A 14,436-nucleotide genomic window follows, 5' to 3' on the forward strand; every position below is an offset into this window, starting at 1 on the left:
GTTTTGCACATGGGAAATGTGTGCTTTTGGAACATTTGCACATGTGAGTACATGTGAAACACATGTAATCACATGTGAAACACATGTAAATCACATGTAAATCACATGTGAAACACATGTAAAACATGTTAAATTTGATCACATGTGAAACATGTTAAATTTCAATTAGAGCCCCATGAGAAACCTATAAGCACATGTGAAACCCATGAGATCACATGTGAAACCTATAAGCACATGTGAAACCCATGAGATCACATGTGAAACCTATAAGCACATGTGAAACCCATGAGATCACATGTGAAACCTATAAGCACATGTGAAACCCATGAGATCACATGTTAAACCTGAAAATTCCCATGTGAAACATATAATTACATGTGAAACGTAAAATTCCCATTAGAGACCCATGGAATAACATTTGAAACCCATCAACAATCTATGTTAAACCTACACCACATGTAAACCTGCAACTTCATGTGAAACCCATGTAAAAATCATTCAGCAAAATACCACAGAAAACGGTAGGCCTACCATGTTCTTTTGTAGGGCCTATAGCCATGTTTCCCAACATTAAAACAAATAATTCAAATTGAGCTTTTATTTCATTTCAAAAATATGCAGTACAAATTGAATGTTTAAAACAAAGCAAAACCAAATTAAAATTATACATTAAAAAAAAAAGCCTCTAAAACGATTATGTATAAGGGCATGTGTGTGTATTGTGTGTTTGTGAACGTGTGTTGTCTCAGTCCTCTGTGCCTCCTTCAGCAGGCATCCTGTTTTGGGATAGAAAAACAATCAAAGATTAGGGCAGTGCAAACACAAGTCTATCCTGATAAACTAAGCAAAGTAAATAGGGTCAATCAGAGCAAATAATGCAAAAGTGCTGCTTCAGGGTGTAACATCTCGGTGCTCTTTGGTTGTTTGGGATAATTAAGATATAAGAACTTAGGAACTCCAAGGCACCCGAAGTAAGTAGAAAAAAGTTAAAAAGCCTTTATTTCATTCATGGCTTAAACATTAAAATTGGTGACAGATCCACCTACGTGTTGGGTAATTTTGGGGTAATAGGGTCAATTTTGATTTCATGATATACGTTTTATTTTAAGGTTGAAAAAAAGGTGTTTGAAGCTGCTTTTGATTTTCACAGATGACTGATTTGCTGTGTTCGGATTTAAAGACTGTTAGCTATTAAGCCTATATATTTTTAGTGATATTATTATTATTAATTTGTAATTGTATTGTTAATAGTGTCATTAAATGTTTTGTGAATATGCTATGGAAACAAAAAATGCTGGTGAACAGCAATGTCGTTTTCATCTTGGCTTAAAACAACTGTATAAGAGTGATGCGTCTCTTTTATAAAAAGCACTTTTGACAATTTGTGAATAAATCACAAAATAGACTGAGGAATAGACTGATGTTGGATCATCTGAAGATTACCTTTCTGCTCGTCTCCTCAGATCTTTTAACTTCTGTGCCATGCAGACCTTGATCTCAGTGCCTCCGATGCCTGGGTGTGTCTTTTTGACATGGTCTGTAAGAAATGAGATTGATAATATTCAAATTTGAAAACAAGTTTGGAGTTAGTTGCCAAAGAGAGCCTAAATAATACAATAATCCATACTGTGTAAAACAGATGTCAGTGTTTCATCCAAGAGTGCAAAAGTATTATTTTCATTAGAGTATGACCTCTCTTTGCTTTGGAGATGTGAAAAATAATTTTTTTGTGTGCTAAAGGAGTCATGTGTACTAAAGGAGTCATGAAATGGATAATCAAAATATTCTTGATATATACACATTTAAGAGGTGAGATTAGAAAATGATATTTTTAGTGCAAAACACTTTACTTTATGAACTCCAGGAACAAAATATAAAATACCAAAACTGCATTTAAAGTGTCAACGATTTTGATTTCTGACCATTAAGGAGAGAATGTACAGTGAAATGACAACGCGACATGATGTGACATAACTGCCAGATTCAAACTGTGCTTTCGCATTATGGTTGGTGCTGAGCCAAAGATGGACGTGCTCAGCACTTTTCATATATCACAACTATTGATGTGCTGCTCCTTTAAGAAAGCAGGTAGAAGAATTACTACACCGTGTTGTTTGTCTCTTCAGACTTGCCGTAGTTCTCAATGCATGCAACAACCCTGAAGCACAGCTGAGCACTTTTCATCATCTTTTACACGTTTTGTCTTCATAACTCTGAAGAACTTATGTCTGTAAGTGATGGTTAAAGTTGCATTTTCATGACAACCTTAATTAAAGACCGTTTGAATTACATATTTGTGTGAAACCTGTTAAAAACAAACTATAAACAATTTATCTTATTTATGCTAGATCATCCATGTGTCAAAGATTCAGCTCTCTAATCAATCAACTTTTGAGCCAGTCCAAAGAAGTATTGAATAAGTATCAAGAAGTATTGAAATAGTACACTTACAAGTATACTACTAGTACAGGGCTTGACGCTTACCTTTTCCCCAAGGAGCACATGTGCTCCTAAGTCAAAAAATTTAGGAGCGCATTAAAAAAATTTAGGGGCGCAATGCAAATTTTTCAAATGAGGTGTTTTAGCTTAATAAGGGGATACAAAGAGACATTTACAAGCACAATTATTTAATTTATCAGAATACAGAAAGTACACAAGGTTTACTTCAGACACTATTAAATAGGCTAATTATTAGTTATAATCCTATTAAACTGTGTCGGTATAAAATTTTCACAATAATCATTGAAACTTTTGTCACGGTATATGTTTTTGTTTTTAAATCACTATATATAATTTCTAAGTGAAAAAAAGTGTTGTCCTCCTAACAGGTTAAATAACTTTATTAAAGATAATTTACTAAAAGACTTTTATAAAAAATACATAAAAATATAAAGTAAACAAGTGTTTCAAGATTAGAGTGCAAAAGATTGTTCAAATGAACGAAAGAACAATAGGTAAGTCCCATTTGTTAACATTAGTTAAAGCAGGTTAACATTAACTAAAAATGTGCAATAGCTAATTGTTGCAGTAGTTAATATTCTTTGTTAATGTTGATTAACTAACATAGTTGTATTTTTTTATTAATGTTAGCTCCATTGAATTATATTAAGACAACTTTTGATTTTATAATGTATTAATAAAAGTTTAAATTAAGATAGCATTATTAATAAATGCAGTTATTTGTTTTTTTCATGTTAACTAATGGAACTTGTGTTACTGAACAATAATAACGAATCAGTCGTTGATGTATAGATAGACCCACTGTTCTCTATTATAGATCAGTGGATGGGCCATGTTTTAGGTTAGAAAAAATGTTTGAAAATAAATAGTCATTAAGTCTTTAAGATTTATTTGATGCTATTGTGAAGACTAAAGCGAATATAAATATCTAAATGACTGTGAGTGTGAAACATTATTTACACAGTTTTAGGAAAGTAGCGCAGCTGATTTGTTTACTGGGTTACCGGGGTAACGGCAGCGTCATTCAGCGCGTCTTCACTTTAACTCGCTCCGCTTTTCTTCTCATCTGTGCTCATTCAAATTAAACCGTTGCCTTTTTAAAGTTCTGTAATCATATGAGGCTGCATCGCAATTTTTCCATAAATAGAATAAATTAATACGTTTGTTATAGGCTACTGTATAAGTTAGGCTGTTTTGTATTCGCACTTGTGCTCCTAAATATATTTTCCAGTTCGCACACATCTATTTTTAGTCGCAAATGCGAGTGAAATGCTCGTACTGTCGAGCCCTGTAGTACACTGATATTTGTATACTTACTACATAAAGTATGCTTAAAAATATACTTGAACTTTACTTAAGTATACTTAATAAAATTAATTTAAAGTATACTTCTTTTTGTAAGGGTAGTTTTTTAGAACCAAAAACAAAAAAGTGCATATTAGATGAAACCATGGTTTTTAGATGTAGTAATGTATTGCTTGTTGAACATAGCTTGACCGATGGAATCTGTACTATAACCACTCACCACGTACTCCTGAATGAGATCTTTAGGGTCCTCATTAAGATAGATACAGAGTCCTTTGATGGCAAGTTCACGAGCTGCATCAATGTCATCCTTAAAAAAATAAGCCAGAGCAGAAAAAGAAAGGTTAGTTACAGACATTACTCAAAACACAATTAAACAAAAGAGCACAATAGGTCTCATTCACTAAAAGTTCATAATTTATATTATGAGTATGGCAAACATGCATGTTATATTCTAGAAAACAGATAATAGCTTGATATTATGATGTGAAACGTAATGCAATTAACATCAAGTACAAAAAATAGAGTATGAATACATGCAAATAATTTCTAGTGTGCTAACCTGAAGCTAAACAATGCATTTTTAAAAATCAGTTTAATCTACTGAACATTTAATGTCATGTCTGATGCAAAATGGGTTAAGGTGGGGTAAATAATGAAGAAAATACAGCTAGACTGACTGCTTTACACCTTATCATATCATGTTGTGTGATTCAATGAAATACTCTTGACCCATAAATTTAGCAGTCTGACAGGCAAACCCAATGGAAAATCATTCACTAAAAATAAAAAATGCATTAAAAACTTTAAGAGAGACCTCACATGGGTCATTTGAATCACCAAATGTTAACATCAGTGCTATCAGCATAGTAAAAACCTTTGGTAAAAACTTGTCCATATGCTGTGCAGACACAGTGGGAGAATGGCAGGTACGTTAACCAGCTGGAACCTAACTTTCCCCTTGAATTAACGTTACTCACCCTCAAGTCGTTTGACAACCCTAGGACATCCGTTCATCTTTGTAACGAGCTTTCTGACTCGCGCCCATAGACAGCAATGTAACTGACATTCAAAGCGCAGAATGTCAGTTACGTTGCTGTCTATGGGCGCGAGTCAGAAAACCTACATACACTGACGGAGCATGGAGCGCTTTTGTCCATTGCTGTGATAAGACAACGGCGACGAACCCCTCCCCCACCTAAATACAAACCTAAAGTCAGTGGAGGGTAGCTCAGAGGTAACACAGATTGTCGAATCTGGTCCTAAAAACACATATCAGTGAACTTGGAAGCAGCGGGTTTTCTGACTACAAAGCACAACAACGTTGACATATTTAAGACATTTTTTTTAACCAATTTCAATGCTTTACGTTCCATGTAAAGTGCAAAAACGTTTAACGTCAATCTCCATCTCGATATAGTTAAGACTTGTATAATTATTCTTTGTCATAAGGTATTATTAAACCTTGCTCTTATGAAGCATTAATAAATTCAGTTAGGTTTCCCCTTGTTACACGTAACGTACGTTACGCATTCTTTCCTATCAACCCTCAGCACAAAATTCCGTTAAATATTTATAATCACTGATTCTGAAAATCTAAGTTAACTCTAAACGCTGTGAAATGAACACTTTTTAGCCAATGTTGACGGGCATTAGCCTATTAATCGCCTGATGAAAACTTAGTATCCATTTGTGAGTGATTTAATTGCAGTTTGGAAAATTACGAGTAATATTTAACCTTATAGGCCTAACGTTAAGTTACCTCAAAAAAAAATTCTGCGATTACACTCGACGAAATATGCCGTCGATATGATTTAAAAGCGTGTGGAGCTATCTTAAAACACTATTGTGGCATTTAATCTGACAATGAATGCATTTTTAGTATTATCATACGATTTTTTAAAATGAAACTCTTACCTTTTAACGAGCTTTGGAAACATGTCAGTCAGTCCCCTCAAGTGTGCTTTCCCAGACCAACGGTTCTGCTTTTCAAAGCGCATGAGCGGATGCTCTCGTGCACGTTGCTCCCGCGTAAATGATAAGAGAACTTCACAAAACTGAATTAGATTAATTGTACACAATGGAATTAAATTGAGAAAAAAATGTAAAGTAATCGTGTGACATGAGCTCATTTTAATTAAGTAAATCAAACAGCAGAAAAAAATAATTTTACGTGATCACCATTTGTTGGAAATCTGAATCAATTTGAACATTTTCTTGCAAAGTGATTATATCATGTTTTGATGACTGTTGAATTTCATTTAGACTTTACACAATAAAATTATGTTTGCATCTCAAACATAAATTTATTAAGTAGACTGTAAGTGTATTGTTTAAGTGAATTCAGTAAAACTGCTTTTCCTTTTTTTCAGTGCGGGTCTAAACACGGGTTTAAAACAATCATGTGCAAACGTAAAAATATATGCATATTTTTAGGAACACATCTACAAAAATATGCCTGTATTTCAAGTTGATCAAATAATTTAGAAATAGACGAAATTGCGTGGCATATAGTGTTGTAGCCGCGTCTGTTCGATTTGTAAAATGTTATAAGGCTACTCAGTTTCGTGGTAATGTTAGCCATGTTCTTCATGTAACGGCCTTTTGACAGCTTTGGCTGAAGTTGTCCTTGTGTTAATGGTCATGTAATAACTTCTGTATGACCTGGCAATAAACATTTTTGTAAGTGTGTCTATAATATGATAGTCTAAAATGATTTTATTTCGGTTGCGGGTCGGGTGGTCGGTTCTATTTTAAGCGGGTCGGATGCGGGTGCGGATTTACAAAATCGGACCCATGCAGGACTCTGCTTGTCAGTACTTACCACTTAATTATCACTTTTGTATCCGGCACTAGACTGCATAGCTCAGCTTATGGGGATGAATGAAACATCAACATCGTGTAAGTTGTGTTTGGGTATTTGTTCATTAACATATAACATTTTAATTATGAATGAGTTTCAAAAAGATCAGAGTCAGTAAAATGATCTGAACTTCCCATTACAATGAAGCTGAAAATGTACAGTATTTGTGACGTGTGTAACATGATTCACATGTTAAAACCTATTAAAACATGTTCAAATATATTTCACATGTGCTCCATATTATAACCTATAGTAACATGTTTTCCACATGTGCTCCATTATGTTCACATGTGGTGACATGTTGTTCACATGTGGTGACATGAGGTCACACGTGATCACATGTGAAAAACATGTGATAACATGTGAAATTCATGTGTTTTTTCTGTAAGGGATATGACTCGCACACTCCAGTGGGATCATATCCATTGCCATGATGATGTGGGAGTAGTTAACATTTCATAAGCTCTGGATTCCTGGGTCATTTGCATATGCATTGGTGCATGTTCTTCTCACATGCACCTCTGTCCAAGTCATTGGAGTATGTTGAAGAGTTTTACATATATAATCTCATACATGATATAAAAAACATACATAATCTCTGAATACCATCCTTTATATATATATATAAGATTATTTTTTTTATTATTATTTTCATAGAACAGAATATCAGAATTAATGGTGTAAAGGAATTACATCACTTGCTCACCAGTTGACCCTCTGCAGTGAATGGGTGCCATCAGAATGACAGAGACAGAGTCCGAGTCAGAGTCCAAACAGCTGATATCACAATAATCCACAAGTAAGCAAAGGTGTGTTTTTAATAAACAGATCTATTAAAATATGTTTAACTTCAAACAAGTCCTCTATCCATAATGTTGCTTTCTCCAGGTGAGAAATTGCATATCAAGCAACATCTACAAGTGAAAACAGTGTAAAACAATTCTAAACAAATATGCCAGTGCTCCAAAATGCCTTAATGATGGATTTGTTTCTTACTAACCCACTGCTTTTTGCTTTACAAGGCATTAATTGATAGACTGGAGTCTTATTGATTACTTGTGGATTATTGTGATGTTTATATCAGCTATTTGGACTCTTATTCTGACGGCACCCATTCGCTGCATAGGATCCATTGGTGAGCAAGTAATGTAATGCTACATTTCTCCAGATCTGATCCGATGAAGAAACAAATTCATTTACATCTTGGATGGTGTGAGGTGAGTTTTTTTGGTTTGTTTTTGGGTGAACTATTCCTTAATAGTACAACTGAACCCAGTTCAAATTTTGTAGTTTTCATTAAACAATTAAATGATAAATTTTTATAAAGCAAATTTTGCTCTGAAGAGTACTATGTATCTCTCTTTTTCCTGTATTATTAATATTTTATAATTCTTATTAGTTTTATTTAATCTAGGTAAACAAACACACATAACACACTGTACATTCCATGGCTTACTTACCTGCAGCACACATCAATATGCACAATGCACATATTCTTGATTTTTATTTGGTAATCCCTTTAGCTTGAACTAGACTCAAATGTTATTGATATGAATTAATTACTGTATTTAAAATTAGGCTTTTCTTCTGATCTAATAAAATTGCAGCAACAAATTAAACACAGCTCTAGGATAAATTTGCAAGAGAAACAGCAACACGGTGAACAGTGAAGTGTGAATCTGGCAAGCTATTAACAAAAGCTGTTTAAGTGTTTATGTGCAGAGGAGCGCTCTTGTGTTTTAAACATGAGTGCAGAAGTCACGCTCACACCTGTCCACACTCAAAACTGAGAGTTTGCATGAGAATGATTTTCAGAGAGCCATCAAAACAACTCGCATTTACGTTCATTTTCATGTCCCTGCTATCCTCACAGGCATAGAAAGCGTAACTGTTTTCGAACTGCAATGTAGGTTATGCTTCTGAGCTCTATATCTTGCTATGATCCATTATCTGCCAGTGCAGGTCAGTTTTTGAAATGTAATTGTTATTGACAGGGTCATAGGGCAGAAACACCATAGATTTAGTATCGATCAGCGAAAATCTGCATCATTCACGTCAGTGACTAAAACACCTGCGGCCCACGATGCTCACAGTCATTTATCTTCCCGCTGCTAAAAGCTGACCTAGCAATCAATACAACCCAAACACACAGGTATCAAAACAAGCCAGAATCGAGCTGCTGCCCCTGATTTACTCACCACAAAACTTTTACAGTGTGCATGCAATTAACACCAGGCTGTAAACAAATCTGAGTGCCATTCTCTGAACAGAAGCAGTCTGTATGCAAGAGGTTTCACAGAACACTGCCTCATGTTTACACATTCAAACCGGCCTCACCACAAATGGAATAAACGAACTGCGGCATCGCTAATGCAAGAATTATCACCAGCCAATGCAGTAACTGAAATGCACTGGGAATAAATAATGTCCATTTAATCCCTTAAAAGAGGGGCAGAAAAAAGAGAGGGAATAAAAATGACGTGTTTGGGATTACAGCTGTTCCCTGAGTAGCATTTAAACCTCCTCAGCTGCATCATCTTATCAATCACTTGCTAAGCACTCAGGGCATCTCTGAATACATTAATTTTCACTGATGTCAGCCACAAAGGGAGACAACATGAAATACGAGCAAAGCTCTGGTGAAGGGCTTTCTTCTTTGACTCAACTGAAACCAATCGCGAGTGCATTAATTCTGCGCAGCTGCAGAGCAGAATTGTAATCTTCTCTCGGTCTCCTTTCTCTTTCCCTCTCCTTTTTTTCCTCAAGCAGACTTAGCATAATGCTGCTGTTTCTCACTGAGAAGCCTTCAGGCAGTTAGCATTGCTCAGTGATGGCAGGCTTTTGTCTACCTAAAGGAGCGCTCCCTATCAAGGGCTTCTAAAACTCAGCACTCAGAATAATGTGCATCAGTTTACGGCTTACAATGTCTCCACGCTGATGAAGGGTGTTTTAGCAGTAAAGTCCATGAAGCTCACAATAAATCTATCACTTATTATGGCGTTATTTTACTGCCAAATATCGAGAGCGCATTTTTGTAGCGCGAAAGTAGATTAATATAATGCGCGAGTGCGAAATCTCCCAGCTCGCACTTCAATTTCCTTTGCTCTCGCACAAAACCGGACACGCGCTCTAGGATATACTCTGCTCTCGCGCAGAGCGAGAGCGCGCACTTAAAACGTGTCTCTACTCTCGCTCAAGTGTGCGTGTGCGCGCTCAAACTTTGTCCTGTGCACTGGCACATCTCTCCTTGCTCTTGCGCTAGATATTAATTATTTTCACACCTGGATTAAACGTCAAAAGTTATCAACCAATCAGATTTTTTCTAAGACTGACCCAATGAAAATACTAGGCCTACGTGAAGAGGGAACTGATCCTGGAATTTCTCTACAATTTAATAATATTTAGTCATATTAATCAAATGTATATTATAAATGGCTAGGAATCGGGTACTTGAATTATATTATATATATAAAAAAACTAGTTTGTCTAATTGTTTGGTCAAACCCCTCTGAGCGATTTATCTAAACAAACAAACAAAGTATAAGATTCTTAAAGTTCATGTGGCCATACATGTAATGTGTCCTTGGGTTGAAATAAATAAATAAATATTCTGATCTGGCATATATCTTCTGATTTAAGACAGAACCAGGGTCAGATGCACTATTCCCTAAATACTTAAGATGTGGAGACCAAATATAACACTATAATAAATGTATCATATTTGTGATAACATCACTACATTATATTCAATGGGTTTAATGCATTTGCAGACAGTGTCATTACCTATAACTGTCAAATAACTGTATATTCACTGTTTTAGAGGAGAGTGCCATTGAATTTGTTGCTAATATGAAGTGAGTTTTCATGAAAAGAAAATTTAACTAAAATCAGAACTGAAAACAAACACTGGATTTAAAAAAAAAAAAAAAAAAAAAAAGCAGACCAAACAACTAGACAAACTAGGATTTATATATATAATATATATATATCATCCAAGCACCTGATTCCTAGCCATTTATAATATACATTTGATTATGCGTCCGGTTTTGTGTGAGAGCAAAGGAGATTCGCGCTCGCACTTTATATTCTTTCACGCTACAAAAATGCGCTCTCGACATTTGCCAGTAAAATAACTCCATACTTATTGTTTTAACACACCAAATGTCACACACCCTTAACTTTCAGATGTCAGACTAAACAGATGAATGAAACAGGCCATTCGGAGTGCAAAATTATTATGTGTTGACCTTCTTTTGGGTGAAGATAGGCAGAGAGTCATGTGGAGTGTTTGACGATGGTGGGATGATAGGCACTTACTAATTTTTCGGTCGAAAAGTGGTTCTGAAGCAATTTTTCATGGAAGCAAATATGAATAATAACAATCCATGGTGATACATAATTACAGCAACCTTGTAGACCACAGAAAGGGCACAGCAGCAACAACCATCTCTTCTAAAAACTATTTACCATACGAAAGATAAAACTATGGAGTATATTTACATTAGTGTTTAGCCCATTATACATATACAGTATAATACCAGAGGTGTATGATTCCGCTCCGGGAGGCCCACCTTCCTCCGAAAGTTAGATCTAACCTGCTCCAACATACATGCCTGGAAGTTTCAACTGATCCTGAAGACCTTGATTAGCTGGTTTAGGTGAGTTTTATTAGGGTTGGAGCTAAACTTTGGATAACTGTGCCTGCTAAATTAATAAATGTAGGACTGGGCCCTTCTATATAATAGGCTACAATTATTGCACAAACAGAACAATATGGTTTTGAGAATCACCAGCAGTGTTCAAGATATATTCTAATGTAACTCAAGTGTTTGGGGTCCCAGATTGTCCAATGCCATTTTAAAAGCTCAAAATTTTAAAATATATTTTGCAAAAACAGGTTGATATTTTATGACATTATGTAATATGAAATATAACACTATTAGAGACTTTGAGCCCCAGAAATAAAACATATCGCAATATCACAATAATTTTATCATATTACTATTCCTAATATACCTTTAATAGAATTAATATTTAGTAGTATATATTTTTAATTTTAATCTTTTTTTTATCTATTATATCTTAATACAGAAAAAAATACAAAGCTATGATTATGTAATTAGCAATATTTGCATTTCTTTACAAATACACATTTGCAAATTGTCAAGAATTTCCATAATCAGTAATACTTAAATTCAACAATGAATGAATAAATTAAATTAAATTAATTAATCAATAAATAGCAAAAAAAATAAAAAAATAAAATCCATCTTGCCTATATATTTTAACGATAACTGCAATGATGTATAATTTAAACATACTAAATAAATTAGAGTAGACTATTGATATTTTCTCTGCGCGCTCTCTCGCTTTGGATGAATGTACAGCTCAAAAAAAACAAAAACAAAAAAAAAACCTCTTTATATGTGAAGTGATTCCAACGGATGGCACCACCTGGTAAGAATCACAGTATTGAGCATTGTAGAGGAGAGTCTTTGTCCTTGAGAATTTAATTAATCTGTTTGGATCATTTTGATTTAATGTGGTTGCCAAATAGATGCAAGGGCGCTCACAGAACGTGTCTTTGCTTTTAAAACGCTAGAAGCATCACAGAGGAATGATTTTAAAAGTTTAACTTTATTTAATTTGACACAACATCTTAAAAACGTAGTCGCGGTGCAAACGATTGATCTAGAAGCGCATGTTTACAGAGAAAGGCTATTAAAATCAGCACAGTGTGGAATGCAACAATGTTCTGTGTGAACCGACCCTTATACTCTCCATATGCCAATAAATTGCTGACAAAAATAGTAAACTAACTGGATTTGATGAGAAGAGAAACCCACTGAAACAATAGTGTTTATCCAGTTGGCTATTATACAGCAGCTATCTTTAGATGACAGTGATGTGAAGCCTTGACCTCTGTAGCCATTTCTCCAGGGTGTTTTCTTGAGATTTGTTTTCAATAACACACTGGACTACAGGGAAATAACAGTTTGAGGACCTCCGAGATTGACAATGAAAATAGGTCAATTAAATTCCAAGAATCAATATTCAAAACTGCTCAGTAATTGTCAAAACTGGAGTGAATATTTGAAAAAGTAGTTCCTGTAGGGAGGAATTCGGAATAAATTGTGCCCCACTGATAGCGTTGTTTATTTGCACGTGCTGTCTGCATTGTTTTAGTAACCGATTCACTAAAATAAATATGCAAATCAGGTAATGAAACAAACATGCCCCCAAAAACTGTGCTGAATGCAATTTACAGGGGTTTGCACTGAATACAGCATACAAGTGTTTAGTGAATTCTCCTCAGTATACATAATGAAAGCCATAGGTTTCCTTTGCACATACTCATCAACACCTCACCTCATTATATATATATATATATAATATGTAGTTTTTCATATTTTTGTATAATATTATAATACAAGATTATTTTTCTCATGTTGAGAAGTTACGATCGGGTATAAAGACTGGATATCACAGCTATTTACGACAGCTCAGAAATTCTCTTGAGATTACATTACAATAATTACACTTGAGAATGACTTGAGAGTACAATGCAGTCATTATAATGTTCTTCTTTTTGAACTATTATTTTTTCCCTGAAGTTTGCCATCTTCTGTTCCACTATACTTTTAATTAGTTACTTAAACCTGACATTTTCATTACATATACACACACATATACACACACTTTTTAACCCCCAGCACATAACCACAAAACTTCATTACACTCTTGGCTGTAGACCATTTCTTATAACTTTGAAGGGCTTTATTGCGAGTAATAACTTGCCAATGAATTAATTATGCCTTCATTTTTGTACTTTGCAATTGGAAAAGTTTTCACAGAGGGACTTTTTCTCTCAGGACAAGGTTAAAAGCCACCACAAAAAAATGCACTGTGATTGGCTGACCCTGTCAATGAGATAATGCCCGCCTATCGCGTTTGCAGTCTGTCCTCAAACAAGCCCGTGGAAATGGATGCGACTATTTGCAGAGATAATACTCGAGTTATACCACTTTCAGTCATGTATAAATCTAAAAGAACTTGAAATAAATGGCTAGAAACACTAACTCATCAGTATGTGAGACTACTTTTACTATATTGCACAATTTTGAAACTTAAACGTATAACGCAACAAATGCATGAACTCACAGGAGAACTGAATACTGACATCAAATTAGAGGTAAAGTGTCTGTACATTTTCCACCATGCTTAGAAGTTCAACAAACTCATACTTCTCACCTACACCATTTACTTTCCATTTGATACACATCATTTTATTTTACACTCGAGAGACATGTTTTACTTTCAACGAAGCCTTGAGGGGGAAACCTTAAGGATCCCTTCCGCTGATTTCCCAAACCTTCCACTATTGTTATCAACCTGACCCAACCCTCTTCCCTTGACAGAGAAATACTTACTGTAAGATGTGTTGCTCCATTACGTGACTCCATTTACATCCTGAAGAACTTACACTCTTATCATTCAGATGTGAGGTGGAGAAATATTATTTATTCATCAGAAGAGTGTGGGTGTGGAGCACAACTCTGCCATCTTTCTGGCCTGGAGGGAGCTGCGTCCTTGTAATGCAAATTAGGCATTGTGCCGCATTAGTTTCCGATAGCTCTGCAGGGCCATACCTGTGTCCTCTGGGAAATGCTTTATTTGCACACGTTTAACACAAATGTTGGGTCAAGTTAGACAAGTTCAACACTAGTCACCTTTCTCACTTTAATGTTTTGACCTATTTAAAGACTTGTTGCTTCTGACAGCATGATTCTTCTAATGAAAATTATATC

General features: G+C 35.0%; 1 long non-coding RNA gene across 1 annotated transcript; it reads right to left on the minus strand.

Annotated features, from left to right (window-relative positions):
* Window positions 1-585: 585 nt before the first annotated feature.
* Window positions 586-5,778, minus strand: LOC306882085. Its single transcript, XR_013785211.1, has 4 exons — window positions 5,683-5,778; window positions 3,986-4,075; window positions 1,444-1,537; window positions 586-776 (listed from the first exon to the last, which is right to left on the minus strand). It is a non-coding gene; the product is annotated as an uncharacterized lncRNA (long non-coding RNA).
* Between the last annotated feature and the right edge of the window lie 8,658 nt (window positions 5,779-14,436).

The sequence above is a fragment of the Barbus barbus genome, assembly GCF_936440315.1.
Source record: "Barbus barbus genome assembly, chromosome: 2".
Classification (NCBI taxonomy): Eukaryota; Metazoa; Chordata; class Actinopteri; order Cypriniformes; family Cyprinidae; genus Barbus; species Barbus barbus.